An 11,938-nucleotide genomic window follows, 5' to 3' on the forward strand; every position below is an offset into this window, starting at 1 on the left:
GTAAAACCAAAATAATCTAGGATCGCTAAATGCTACTATGTAATACAGAACCGAGCTAAACGAATACTATTTTCTAGTCAGCGAATACGAATGCTTATCTACCACAAGTTCTTAGTCATAAGCTCACAGCGGCCAGTAAAAAGTTAAACCAGAAGGTTTAGTATAAATCAATGAAAGGGAAGCTGCTTTTTTTTTAATATTTGAAATTGTTGAGTAAATGGATAGTTTTTATTTATACTTCTGCCTTTTCTACTAACCTTGTTGCTTTTCTTTTACGTCCGATATGTTTTGTGCAAAATGTAATGTTTTTTTTTTCGAATAGGCACACAAAGATATGGTAATAGGATGCTAATGAAATTATAGTGACGACTGCCTAAATGCAACAATTTGCCTACAGTAAAATACAGATATAAATAAACTGTCTGTTTAACATTAATGTTGCCTGTATAATATCCTATCTTATCTTCTTTATCTTTATCTTTAAGAAAAAAAAATATTCAGACAAATTCGCGAGGCTCAACTAGTATTAAATACAAAATTAAGTACCTACATGCAAAAAAGTATCTATAAATCACCTATCAACATAATCAGTGTCAACTTTATCAGAATTGTTCGCAGTGGCACTTCTCACCTTCTTTACATAACGTTATCACCGTCGCCACCCAAGTCAAGCGCCGCAGCAAGCCAGTCTCACAATTTCTGCGCACATGTGTACATGCGCTCGCGCAGCCGAGTGTACGAATCACACGAAATCGATCGTTTACGAAATGTGATAGAAAAGTTTGATGGTATGGTGATGGTGATTATATTGAATTAGTGTTGTGCCTTTGTGATTTTTTTAGGATATTTTTTGTTCAACATGAAATTTATTTTGTGAGTATTTTTATTTTTTTAATTTAAATAAGTTTGGTTACGCCAAATTTTTTATAGAACTAGTTTCTTCTATTTTTATGTAGGATCATTTGATAATTTTTATTTTTCTTTAACGTGCCATAAATTATTCTAGCAACAAAATTATGTTTTTGTATAATTTATTTCATTTACTTTTCGTATACGTTGTTGTAAAAAAAACCTAATGAGATAAAATTCTAATAGCTTTTGGCTATTTTTAAAAAGAACTGAAAACAAAAAATGTGATCAAATTATTTTGTTTATGCACAAATATTACTTAAAACATTTTTTTTAATGTGTACATAGCATAATTATTTCAAAATAGTTATTTTAATTTTCGTAAGTTTATAAGTGAATAACGTGAACTGTCTTCAATACTTACTGCGTTCATTACTTTAATCCTTGTACGGGAATTAAAATAGGCAGACGAGGGCGTGTTAAAATAGGTTTTATTACAATAAAAATCCATTATGCCATGTAAAAAGACAACCAACACAAACACTCCAAAATTAGGTCACTTGACTAGATCAATTAAAACCCACAAACACCCGCAAAAAGAAATGTTACACAATTAAAAATACTATCACCACAATAATGATATTCCTAAAAAAAAAAATCAAAAAATTCCATCATGTCATTATTAACCGGTTTAAAAATAAGAAATTGATTTAAATGACCTTGGTCATGGCCTAACCGAATTTCCGAAGTGATTTATAAATATCGAAATTGTATGTATCTCTCTTAAAATGTTAATATAAATTTGTCGTAGTAAAATGCAAAATCGATTTTGTAACTTAATCGCATTAGGTTAAATACTATTGAATATACGCGGCTTTGTCGATTTTCTGATATACTTTCGATGAAAATTAACTTTGTTTTATCTATTTATATCATATAACAAAGTAAATCTGATTTAGTAAGAAATCTTTTGTTTTTAATTACGTTAACAATTTTTTTGCATTTGCACTAACCACGTCCCACTGTAGTGCCTGCGGCAAAATTAGTTAATTCGAGACAACTTTATAACAAAAATCGTCGAAACCGATCCAGCGGTTTGCGCGTAAACGAGAAACAATCAGCTAAACATACAGACTCTCGCGTTTATTATGTCAGTAATCAAGGATAGAAGTATAGATTTTGCATAACAGACAAACAAACAAGTTATCAAAAATAATAGGTATCATTCGCGACTAAACGTTATGTATTTGTTATGGTAATTTTGTGTCGTTGTAAAACGAATGCCTTTGCAATAATAATAAAATCAATTAATTATAATAATGTATCGTGTAATCGATCTCATTAAATGTCCCCGTTCTGGGTAAATAACCTTTTTCCCAGAAACTTATCTATAACGGTGTCACGCGTTAGTAAAGTCTAGATCAAATTTTTTGAAGTCTTTTTTATAATATAATATTTTTTTAATATTTTTTTAGACACAGGAAGCCCCCTATTCCATAAAATATATCACTTTAATTGCTCAAGTCAGTGAATAATTTTACTTTACTTCTTAATCGGAATTTAGTATAATAAAATGACAAAAATTATAATAAATTTACTATAGTTCCTTTTTGCTTTGAATAGTGATTGCTAGTAATGTAATAAATTAGTTTAATTTTACATGAAATGCAATTGACTTTTATTGACAAAGTATGTTTAACATGCGTATCGTGCGAGGCATATTATTTGACCATTCAACACGATCGGGAAAATATTATTTTGGTGTTTTTTTTTTTCATTATTTATTATCTTTTTATAGTGTAGTTTGTATGTTATTGCTGCTATACTGCACGGTACATCTCAATTGTTTGTACGTTGACTGACCGTATTTTCAAATAACAATTTTCGATTAAGGACCTGTTTCACCACCGCCATATAATTTCCCACTTAATTTACTTGACAGATTTTTTCATACAAAGAATGACATTTTTTTTTAATTAATCTGCCAGATAGCGGCTCGTCACTGATTGTGAAACAGACTCCAAGTATGTACTATTGTCAAGGGCAACAAAATTTTGGGAATGTATATTGGGAATCGAGCGGTAATTTCAACGACTCTACTATATTAAATTCTTACATAAGGGCTAGTTACAGGATTTCAAATATAGCTGTATCATAAAATGTTAGAATTAATGGATATTAGGTCTAAAATCAGACACGGACGCCAGACATCTACTCTTATAGATTGTGACACATAATCTGGCGATACTTGCCAAATTTTGAGCCAATATCGAGTGATTTAAGAAAAAATGTAGTTTAGTGACGAAAATAATTGGTCGTATGTATATATTTCAGACATCTGAATGATTTTGGTTGAGGAATTTTGATTTTAACGCGAAGGTATTGTACAGCAGACTCTTGCAAAAAAAAACACATTTGTAACGTAGGATCACGTTACACGCCATTTTTTTAATTGTAATAAGCTATTGTCATTACTCACCATGGTTGCACGAATTGGAGTTCGACAATTAACTCCAAACTTTCTTTACAATACTATCTAATACATTTCTTGTACGTTAAAATATCTTGCGGTTATGAGACTAGATGCTCTATAGATCGTTTAAGTGTCTTGAGACACACAGGCACGTCGCTTGCTAGATCAAAATTGGGAATATTTATCGACTTCAAAAATAACAATCTAACTTACCCCTATTGCAGATAACAATTTACAAAAAGACAATGATTACTGTAAAGATGGGCTCAAATAGAGCCGTGAAATATATGACGGATAACCGTATCCCACCTTGCTGTGTAGTATAAGTTATATATAGAATATCACAACTATCTAGCTATCATATTCTAGCCTATGAGATGGTAAAAGGTGGTCAAAGAGACGGACAGACAAATAAGCCAGTAATATAGTTATTTACTCTAAAAAATATTTTTGCAATTGTAACGTTGTACCTTGCTAGCTCTAAGAATAGGTTAGAAATTATAAAACTACAAATAATTACAATAGAATCATTATAAAACTTAACTCTAAAATTATTAAAACGCCTTAATTAAACTAAAAGAAACACAATTCTATCACTTATAAATTTAAACTACATATTAATATAATTAACTTGTCATAAATGTACTACGGAACCCAATATTAATTGTTTACGCAAAGGTCCGCGCATCTATTGCGCCTGCGCATCGCTAAACAAGTTAAAAACCGGTCGCGCCGCTCGCCACTCTTCGGCTCCGCTCGGGCACATTCGTTAAATGCAAACGGCAGACGACTTAAGTGCATCAGACGTGACGGCTGTGTCACACGCTCTCAGATACCGTAACATCGTGCCTAATTAATACGTGGTTGTTCTAAAAAACAAATCCGAATCGGAAATCCCGCTGGGGTAAGTTTCCATGCATTGCTTGATAGTGTTTCTATTGTAAGGTGTTCTCCTTTGCTTAACATTCTAGCTAGAATCAGCTGTTCCTTTTTTTCTTTTGTTGCTGGGACACTGTGACCTTTGGACCCGGCTACGTGGTCCGAGCTCTGTTAACGCTTGCCTTGTGTCTGCGCTTCCAGGATTTTATGTTCCACCTTGGACCCTCGCTTCGCAACCTATTCTACCTTGCGGCGAGTGGAAGACCGACCGGATCCTGTCTGGACTACCGGAAGCGTACCTGGGAAGGAGCAAGGCCGCCGCCAGAGCTACCCACGGTTCAGGCCAGTGTTCCCAGTTTACTTCTACGACCTCCTGATCTGGGTGTGATTGGGGCAACGGAAGTTGGCCGAAATAAAGACAAATTTCCTCAAAAAAAAGATTTGCTTTATTTGGACCTACCTACCTACCTACCTGCCGGCAAGCCTACTACCAGGCAAGTGCCGCAGTGGCGCCCAACGTGGTTTCTGTTGCCTAATCACATCTAGGTTCTAGACCTTTGTCAGCTGCTAGATATTCTTCTACCTACAACGTTATTGTGAACGAGACGGTGACTCAGCGAACTGGTACGTACTTTCACATTATCATACTGTACTCTTTTTCTTTTCTAATTTATTTCTGTGTCTGTGTTTTCTTCTGTCTTTCTGTTTTATGTTCATTGTTAACTGTTGCGTATTGTATACGTTACTTTTGAAGCACATAACGGTTATTATTTTAAAGAAGAAATCTACCTACATTTTTTCATATTATTTTGAGTACAACTGAATTGAACTAAATTTAATATTAACTGCAAATTGGAAACTATTATTGTAAAGCTACTTTATTAACTATTTCTAAATAGTTAATTACTATTAATTGTGGTTATACGTAACAGTTCGCACTATTATTTCTTTCCTTCCTCTGTTTTTTTTTTCTGTTCTATAATTTTAATTTTCAGTCACCCACTGATTTTCATTTCTCATCTCATTTCATTTATTTTGGGTTTATTCATTTTTCATCACCACATCGTAGTTAATTTTACTTGTAAAGAACACCATTTCATTGCCATCTAGTAGTTTGTATTCTATCTCTGTTTTCATTTTCTTAATTTTCGCACTTTAAGCGTCATGGAAACCTACCCTATTAAATTCTTTTTGCTGAACAAAAACGAATTAGTGTACGAGGTGCTAATTAGAGGCGAGGAACCTGCGTCAACGGTACTTGAACTGCGTAAACAAATTAATAAACTTACGCCTATTATTCCTACTTCTGACATTTGTGAATCGGGCATAGAACCGGACGTTGATATTTCGGGTGCTAGCATATCTTTAAGCGAGCTATTATCACGCGTTAAGAACCTTGAAGATAAGTTCGATAATAATCTCTTTGAACGTACTAGAGCTTTATGCAATCACCTATATCACCGTATAAAACGTTTAGATGTTTCGGATACTAAATATGCAGACAAAATAAAATCACTAATAAAACATATAACTACACTTTCGTCAAAATTAGACACAATTAATAAATCTGCTAATCCTACTAGCTGTGAGCCTGTAGTAGATGTTGTTCATCAAATTCCACCTAGTGATAATCCACCACACGTGTCGATACATTGTGACCGCTCGCATATTAGTGATCTACAAAAACTTAAATATAATGGCAAATCTTGCGTTCACGCCTTTATACAAAGGGTGAAGGAGTACAGCACGGCTAGGAACATACCTTCTTCGAAGCTGTTAGCTTACGCCACGGAAATATTTACGGGTGACGCGTTGCATTGGTACCGTAGTATCAGAACCTCTGTGTCTACGTGGGATGAACTAGTGACAGTACTGGTTGAAGATTTCAGTCAGTTCGACTATGACTACCGACTTCTGTCTGAGATTCGGCAGCGTACTCAAGGTGATTCTGAGACCATCACAATTTATTTTGCTAAAATGATAGAATTATTCTCCAGGCTTAGTAAAGGAATATCGGAACAAGAAAAACTAGAGATCCTTCTACATAACATTCGACCTTGTTATGCTAGTGTGCTGGCGTCTAACTCATCATCAATAAATTCTATTGACAGCTTAAAAACAATCTGCAAGAACTTCGAAAAAATACAGTCTATAACTTCGCAATTTAAAGAACCTCCTAGAGTTACAGGTGAAACCTTGGCTCCAGATCTTGCCTTCTCAAAATTTAATGAATCTAATTCAAACAAACCTAAATTCTACAATCAACATAGATACAATAAATACAACAATCCTGATAATAATTCACCTTACACTAAAACTAATTTTAAAAATCAACATGGTAATAATAATTTCCTTCATTTTAATAAAAAACCAAACACTAGTATATCTGCTATATCACAGCCTAGTTCAAACACAAAAACTGTTTTCTGTCCACGTTGTCGTAACTCTGATCATCCCCTGAGTCAATGTAATGCTAACAGGTACCCTATTTGTTTTAAATGTGGAACTAAAAACGTAAAATACCCTGATTGCCCTAAGTGTCATACAAAATCTAATTCAAAAAACTAACTACTGAAGATTGTCGTAATATAAAAGATGAAACTAAAAATTCTAAAAACTTTGATGTTAACGATTGGCAAAATTGGCTATCAACTATTAAAACTTTCTTTTCAAGCTATTTTGTTACAACAATCTTCGATAAAAAACCTATAGATGATATTCGACCCTACGCAACTGTCCAGGTTGGTAATATTACTTTGTGTGGATTACTAGACTCTGGCTCAGCTGCAACTATTCTAGGTAACAATTGCCTTGAATATCTAAAACCTATCGGCCTAGCTATTCATAAAGACCTAAAAACCTTCACTGCTGCAGGAGGCGAAAATTTACCTACTATTGGTTATGTTAATTTACCCGTAACATTCGAAAATCAATTTCATATTTTAAAAGCCTATGTTATACCTACTATAAAAACCAATCTCATACTCGGTGTTGATTTTTGGACAAAATTTAATCTCTTTCCAAAATTTTACAATTCTATTTCATTACATAGTTTGTCTAATTGCCCTACTAACGTAAACACGGTCTCTGAAGCAAATGTTGTGTTACATTCCTACCATGAACTAACAGATAATCAACGTGTTACCGCTGATAATGTAATCGATCAGTTTAAGGATATTTCTACTGAAAAGCGTGGTTTAGGTAGAACTAATCTAGTCATGCATCAGATTGATACTGGAGATTCTATACCTATTAGACAAAGATACTACCGCGTTTCTCCAGAGAAGCAACGTATTTTATCTGAGGAACTGGATGAAATGCTAGCTCTAGGTGTGGTTGAAGAATGTGAGAGCCCTTGGTCTTCCCCTGTCTTACTTATACCTAAAAAAGATGGCAGGCTTAGGTTCTGTCTGGATAGCAGGAAACTAAACTCGGTAACTAAAAAGGATGCCTACAAATTACCCTACATATCTGAGATTCTAGACAACCTGAAAAATGCTAAATACCTAAGTAGTATAGACCTATCTAAAGCTTTTTGGCAGATTCCAATTTCTGAAGCTGACCGTAACAAAACTGCGTTCTACATTCCGCATCGTGGTACCTTCAGATTTGTCACTATGCCTTTCGGGTTGACAAATTCACCGGCTACACAACAAAGACTAGTTGATAACTTATTCTATGGACCTGAATTTGAAAACTCCGTATTTGTTTACATAGACGATATTGTGGTGGCTAGTCCTGATTTCGAATCCCATATTTCTCTACTTCTAAAAGTTCATAAAAAACTAAAAATGGCTAATTTAACTATTAACTTTGAAAAATCTGTTTTTTTTCGTAATGAACTTAAATACCTTGGCTATGTAATCAACTCTAAAGGTCTTCATGTTGATCCTTCAAAAATTGAGACTATTGTCAACTACCCTACACCTACAAATAAAAAAGAAGTTAAGCGATTTCTCGGTATAGCTTCGTGGTACCGGAAGTTCGTCCCTAACTTTAGTTCAATTGCTGGTCCTTTAAATAAATTAACTTCTACAAATAAAAAAAATAATCCTTTTTCTTGGACTACCCAAGCCGAGGAGTCCTTTAATAAATTAAGAGAACTATTAATTTCTGCCCCTATTCTATCTTGCCCCAATTTTAATCTTCCCTTTCAAGTGCATACAGACGCTAGCGATTATGGTGTTGGAGGCATGCTAACCCAAATCACAGAAGGAGTTGAGCACCCTATTGCCTACTACAGTAGAACCTTGACTGGACCTGAAAAGAACTATAGCATTACGGAGCGTGAAGCTTTGGCTGTTTTAACAGCTTTGGAACACTGGAGATGCTATCTCGATAATGGCATGAAGTTTATCGTCTACACTGACCATTCAGCCCTCAAGTGGTTCCTAAATCTAAGTAACCCAACGGGACGGTTAGCTCGCTGGGGTGTCCGTCTATCAGCCTTTAATTTTGAAATTAAACACAGGCGTGGCGTTGATAATGTTATCCCTGATGCATTGTCACGTTCATGTAAAATTTCGGCTATAAATTCTAATAACATTCTACTTAATACTAATGATCAGTGGTACTTAAATATATTTAATGGTTGTCAAAATTCCCCTACATCTTTTCCTAATTACCTAGTTAAAAACAATCGTTTATTCCGTTATTCAAAAAGTAATAACCCTTTACATAAAGAGTTCGAGTGGAAAGAAGTGATTCCTGCTGAGTCGAGACAAGCTATCGTGCTCGAAAACCACTCGAACCCAACAGCGGGTCATTTCGGAATTTTTAAAACTTTTAAACGGTTAAGTCTCAGTTATTTCTGGCCAGGCATGCATGCAGACGTTGTAAAAGCGGTCACTTCTTGCGATACTTGTGTCGCGCATAAACACCAAAATCACGCGATCCTAGGTGAAATGGGTAGACCTAAACCTTGCACTAGACCTTTCCAAGTTATTAGCGTCGACCTAGTAGGACCCCTACCCCCTACCAGGAAACTAAACACCTTTATTCTAGTTGTCACTTGTTGTTTTAGTAAGTATTGCTTACTATTTCCAATCAAGCGCGCTACCGCTGAAATTATTACCAAAATACTGGAGGAGCATGTATTCCTAATACATGGCATCCCTTCCACTGTGATTTTGGATAATGGTAAACAATTCGTAAGTACCACGCTTAAACATATGCTTGAGAAATATAAAGTCCCTAAGTTGCATTTTACACCTAAATATTCACCTCAAGTAAACACAGTTGAACGTTATAACAAAACGATAATGACTGCCATTTCCACGTTCATCTCTAATGATCATCGCATCTGGGATCTACTAGTACCTAAAATACAATTCGCTGTGAATTGTTCCGTAAATGAAGTAACTGGCTACACTCTTTCATTTCTGGTATACGGACGTGAATTAGTAACTTGTGGTACACATTATATCGACACTGATACTGAAGATGATTTAATTTTCCAACCTCGCGATTCCTACGCGGAGAACATAGGTATCCTATCTTCTATCTTTAATAAAGTTCAGTCACTACTTCTACAAGCTCACAGTCGTAATAGTCAACATTATAATTTACGCCGGAAACCGGCTGAATTTAACATTGGTGATATAGTGTGGAGGAAGACGTTTTACCTTAGTGACAAGGACAAATATTTCAATAAAAAGTTAGCACCGAAATTTATAAAATGTAAAATAATTGGTAAAAAATCTCCTCTTGTCTACGAGTTAGCTGATATGTCTGGAAAACCACTAGGCTCCTGGCATATCAAAGATATTAAAATTACAAATTATAAAACATAGTATCTATAAATAAATAAATCTAAAATAACTAAATTACAAATTATAAAATAAACTAATATATCTAACCTAGTCTTAATAGTAACATCTTATCTACTTAACTTATGTATTAAATATTATATCCGTTTTTTTACATACAAACTTACTAACGAGAACAATTGATACTATATAATTGTTACTCTGTTTGTTAGAGTCTCAAGTCATAAACTAAAAGGCTAAAGACGGTGTGATACCTTGTATGTAAGCGTGAAGTATGAATGTTAGCCTGAACGTATTAGTAAGTTTGCAGTTGGTAGTGATAGCGGATTTTCTATTCTAAGTACGGAAAATCCTTCACTTCGCGGCGGGGTACTGTAACGTTGTACCTTGCTAGCTCTAAGAATAGGTTAGAAATTATAAAACTACAAATAATTACAATAGAATCATTATAAAACTTAACTCTAAAATTATTAAAACGCCTTAATTAAACTAAAAGAAACACAATTCTATCACTTATAAATTTAAACTACATATTAATATAATTAACTTGTCATAAATGTACTACGGAACCCAATATTAATTGTTTACGCAAAGGTCCGCGCATCTATTGCGCCTGCGCATCGCTAAACAAGTTAAAAACCGGTCGCGCCGCTCGCCACTCTTCGGCTCCGCTCGGGCACATTCGTTAAATGCAAACGGCAGACGACTTAAGTGCATCAGACGTGACGGCTGTGTCACACGCTCTCAGATACCGTAACATCGTGCCTAATTAATACGTGGTTGTTCTAAAAAACAAATCCGAATCGGAAATCCCGCTGGGGTAAGTTTCCATGCATTGCTTGATAGTGTTTCTATTGTAAGGTGTTCTCCTTTGCTTAACATTCTAGCTAGAATCAGCTGTTCCTTTTTTTCTTTTGTTGCTGGGACACTGTGACCTTTGGACCCGGCTACGTGGTCCGAGCTCTGTTAACGCTTGCCTTGTGTCTGCGCTTCCAGGATTTTATGTTCCACCTTGGACCCTCGCTTCGCAACCTATTCTACCTTGCGGCGAGTGGAAGACCGACCGGATCCTGTCTGGACTACCGGAAGCGTACCTGGGAAGGAGCAAGGCCGCCGCCAGAGCTACCCACGGTTCAGGCCAGTGTTCCCAGTTTACTTCTACGACCTCCTGATCTGGGTGTGATTGGGGCAACGGAAGTTGGCCGAAATAAAGACAAATTTCCTCAAAAAAAAGATTTGCTTTATTTGGACCTACCTACCTACCTACCTGCCGGCAAGCCTACTACCAGGCAAGTGCCGCACAATCATTGCTGTCAAAAAAATAAAAACTACACATTAAGCCATCTTTATATATTCGCAAAACACGTAACACCGCTACAGGCCTTCACAAATTGCTGATTTTTATAGCTCGGTCTTATCCAGTGCTTGTAAATTTTAAACGACTCATACTGCCATCAAGCGCGCCTCAGTCTTTACTGTTTTCAAATAGCGTTTTCTGACTTGGTGGCCTCGTAAAATCCGTATTTAACTGTATGTGTTTGGGTCTGAATAAAATCTGCCATTTGCTTGCTATTTAAATGTTTCTTTAGACGTCAGGGGTTTCTTCTTATACGTCATCGTTTTTGGTTTATTACCTTAAGTCCGGATCAATTTGGGCTTTTTATGGTTCTATCTAACTCCATAACTGCAATGTGCAGGTTGAGGTTTTTATTTACTAATTAAGGTAAAGGCACCCAATTCCGAGGGGTTCTAAAAATTACACCATATACTGATGTATTTAGAATAACGGCTTTTTAAAGCAATGAACACGTTATTTTAGATACATTATTCAATATACTGCAGTCACTAACGTGTAATCAAATATAATTATAGCAAGAGACTGGAGATTTGCTTGCGAGACTCTAGATACTCAAATTGGAATTATCCATTTTGAACAAAAATCAAGAGAATTGTTCTTGCATAATATAGG

At 35.2% G+C, this 11,938-nt stretch overlaps 1 long non-coding RNA gene across 1 annotated transcript; it reads left to right on the forward strand.

The window, feature by feature from the left end:
- Positions 1-10,475: 10,475 nt before the first annotated feature.
- Positions 10,476-11,274, forward strand: LOC113497209. The gene is made up of 2 exons (XR_003400877.1): positions 10,476-10,789; positions 10,966-11,274. It is a non-coding gene; the product is annotated as an uncharacterized LOC113497209 (long non-coding RNA).
- The last annotated feature ends 664 nt before the right edge of the window (positions 11,275-11,938 follow it).

Source organism: Trichoplusia ni, chromosome 1 (genome assembly GCF_003590095.1).
Source record: "Trichoplusia ni isolate ovarian cell line Hi5 chromosome 1, tn1, whole genome shotgun sequence".
Taxonomy (NCBI): domain Eukaryota; kingdom Metazoa; phylum Arthropoda; class Insecta; order Lepidoptera; family Noctuidae; genus Trichoplusia; species Trichoplusia ni.